This window comes from Cyprinodon variegatus, unplaced genomic scaffold (genome assembly GCF_000732505.1).
Source record: "Cyprinodon variegatus isolate N-32 unplaced genomic scaffold, C_variegatus-1.0 Scaffold550, whole genome shotgun sequence".
In the NCBI taxonomy this organism is placed as follows: Eukaryota; Metazoa; Chordata; class Actinopteri; order Cyprinodontiformes; family Cyprinodontidae; genus Cyprinodon; species Cyprinodon variegatus.
In genome coordinates this window covers 362,981-366,828 of record NW_015151003.1, presented here as the reverse complement: position 1 = coordinate 366,828, position 3,848 = coordinate 362,981, and positions in this window count along the sequence as shown.

Genomic DNA, 3,848 nt, shown 5'->3' with positions numbered 1-3,848 from the left:
GATTTAAACTCTTTGCAGGGGCAAGGTTTGAAAGGATAAAGTAAATGGTTGGACTTCCAAATAAGTTGAAAGGATTGGATCAGCAGACAACTGAGAATAGAATAGAGTAGAAAATCCCTTTATTATCCAACAATGGGGAAATCCTGGTGTTTACAGCAACACAAAGATCATAGAAACAAAATGGTCACACACACTTTAGAAAAATATATAAGAATAAAATAATAGTGAAGAGTTAAAAGTTAATAAAATAAAATTCTGTAAAAAGTACTGTAAAGTGTTTTAACAATGCAAAAACTGTGCGACTGAAAAATAAATAATCAATTTACAGCTATGGACATCTTTACAGTAATGTACATTTAAAAATTGCAGAAACATCAGAGATTTGCAAATGGCAGCAGCATGTCATTTAACTAACTAAGGTAGAAACTGTGCAAAATCAGCAGGAATGTAAAAACTTATTGAGGTTTTTGAAGCCGGACAAAGTTGAAAGGGCCAAGCAAGTACTGAACGTCTGCTGGGTATATCTCTTGGTTAGTGTTGTAATTTTACTATTCAATGCCCATCCAGGTAGGATGTCATATTAATGATGTGGATTTATATTCTATTCAATTCCCAGCCACCTTGGAATTTATATTTCTAAAAGATGTTTATTGCCCTACCTGGTAGGGGTGGGAAATATCTAAATTAATCAGATATTATTTTGGCTGTTATATATTGTTTATGAACACACACCCTACAAGCTGTGTGTTAAAACAATAAATAAAAGAGTGATTTGACCTCTAATTATGGTCAAACAGTTAATTCTGCACATACATAGAATAAATTCACCACAACTTCTGTTCAAAATTTAAGAGTTTATTAACAAAAATCATTCAGCTCCAAGTCAAACATATATTTAAGTTTAAAACTCTTAAATAAAACTAGTAAAACTCAACTCAACTAAACTACTATGTACAAAGAGGAAGGGAAACTGGAAGTTTGGATCTACCTTTCCCCAAGGGATTTGAGCTTCACACTGAGCAAGGGATTCATCTCCACAAGAAACCGTTCAAGTACCATTGGAAATCTAATTGGCAGTCAGCTCCTCCGTTCCTCATGGAAACACCTTCACCTGGGTAAACCCTGTCCGCCCTCCAACGAGCAAGTCAATTACTGGAATAACCCTCACCGACTGGATTCAGAGAAAGACACCTTTTCTGGAAAAGTGAGTCCTTTGCCTTTATTCCCTTTTGCAAATTGAAGCTCAAATTTCACACTGAGCCTGAACTAACCACAGGAACTTCCCCTTCATTTTTCAGTCCCGGTTCACCGGTGTTCAGAGCAGCACTGGACCCATCTCTACCAGTTCACAATAAACTTGTTAAACCTTCCCCTGGTCTCTCTGTCTGGTTTTCTGCATGTGGGTCAGATCTTTGAATAAAATCACAACATTTTAGACAAATTCACAATGCAAATCCTTTATTTGGCCAAATAATGTTTTATTAAATGATTAGCTTAATCCAGAAACAATAACCCTTAGTTAGTGATTCTTTACCCTCTGTGAAATAGCTAGCAGTGAATAGACACCAGGATTCCACTAAATGACTCTGTGTTATACTTGGTAATGGGAATGTAATGAGCATCTGAGGAACACATGAACACTAATGTTATATCAATACTTGAACCCTTAGTGAAATAAAGCTTGTCCAAGATTCAGCAACAGCTAAACATATGTTTCTGTATAGCATAGCATAGCATGCAGTCCATCCTGTTAGCATTGTCTTTACTCATCAGCAAACACATGAAATGATCAACATCATCAAAAGACATATTGATTGTTCTGGAGAAAAAAAATGTTATACCATGCAACTTGTAGATATTTTCCAGGCTGCCAGGCAATTACAGCCCAAGTGGTCCACCCCCCTAGGCCCAGTATGACACCCCCCAGCGTCCTCCAACCTGACTGCAGGCATAGGCCACTCACAGGATCAGGGCAGGTAGTAAGGCAGACCTACACCACAGGCTGAGATGCATCTGGGCAGGGTGATTATATCTAAACCTGTTGTATAGCAACGCCAGTGAGCTAGCACCCCAAAAGGACTCCAAGTTTGAAGACGTTTTGCTTCCCATCTAGGAAGCTTTTTCAATTAAAATTCACATTTTGAAAGTTGGAAACAAATTCCAAAGTATTGTTTTTTTTATTTTCTTTTTTTGGAATGACTATGACCTGGATGACGGACACCAGCATTATGAATAATCCTTGAGACAGAATCTGGCTTGTTTTGGGAAGAAGCTATGTCTGGTCTACAAACACCCTCACACAGGGGAATTGTGTGGCCTTGCAGGTGAAATAGACAGAGTGAAAGCTTTTATAGTGAGTGAATAGTATAAATTAATATATGAAATAAGAGAAACTAAATTTTCCGGCCACAAAGATGCTGACTAAGGTTTTTTTTTAATCAAAATTGGAGCATAGGCAATCTCCTTCCCAAGATCCTATGTGTGTGTGGTGGTGTGATAGAGCAGGTGAGGGGAAGCATCAGAGATGAGGAGAAAAGAACTGGGGAACAGAATTTTTCCATTGAGCCAGCTCCCCTACTGTCCCCACTAGACACCCTGTTCTCCACACTCCACCAAGTGAGCAAGGGCCAAGCACCAGGGGCAGACCACAACCCAGACCGGGGGTCCCCAGCACCTCCCACCACTCCCCAACCCTCAGATCCCAACTCGGGCTCAAATACCCCATTCCCAACCTGAGAGAGGGAGAGCCAATCCCTGGAAAAAGAGCGGCCAGGGACAGGGAGCAGAGGTGATAGAGGACATCACCAGATCCCAAGCTGATCCCCTCCCCACACAACATGGGAGGTCTAACCACTTCTTTACTTAGACCTTTAACAATATTTTTTATTGCATATTTTGTAGCTTGCTGTTTCGGGAGGCTGGTGTTTGGGAACCCCCTGTGTTTAAGGTCTGTTCCACAATTGGCTTTAATCAAAATGTGATTGAAAATTCACAGGAATAAACAAAAAGCAGTAGATGTGTATTCTTATTAATACAGCTGAAATGAACTTGTCTTGGTGACCACGTAAAATCATACTTTCTGTAGTAATCATTTGATAAAAAAACTGTTTTTTTTTTTTTTATTTAATCTATATTTACACTCCTAGAAAAGGGTTAATGTGTTGTGTTGCAATCAGATCTGCAAAGAACATTTGTATTTAACAGGCAGGAACCGAACTATAGGAAGTGGTCAATGATAGCAATCAAAAGTTCCTGTTTAACAAGGTTTAATCAGGAAGTTCAGCATATATGGACTTACTTATGTGCCTTTAAAAAAAAAATACTAACCTCACAAAGCAAGTTATGCTATAACCCTGATTGACCTATTTGCCCTCAGTAACATGCACACAGATCAATTAGCACTTAGAAAATAAACATCTAGAATTAAAACCACCACCTTTTCTTTTGCAAAACCACCATCAGTTACCCACTGAACAAAAGTTGACCCTAAGATGACATCAGATACAGACAAAACACATAATCTGAAGTTCACTGATTAAAAGGGACTTTGTTAAAACTCAGGGCTATGTTAATAAGCAAGGACCTTCATTATAAATACATGACTTAAATACAAAAAAATTAAGTTCACTCTTAATTCGAATTCCTTCATAGTCAGATGGTTGTCAATAAGAAGTACACAGGGTAAAGATTGTTTTTAAGTTCTTAATTTTACTGTAAGTATGACTTATACAAAACTTTTCAAGATTTCAGGGTAGTTTGACAATTTTTTTTCAGCTGTTATAGTTATCAACTCTGACAAACTGTGTTTGCTTTTGAGTGGAAACCTTGTATGTCTAAAACCATTCCTT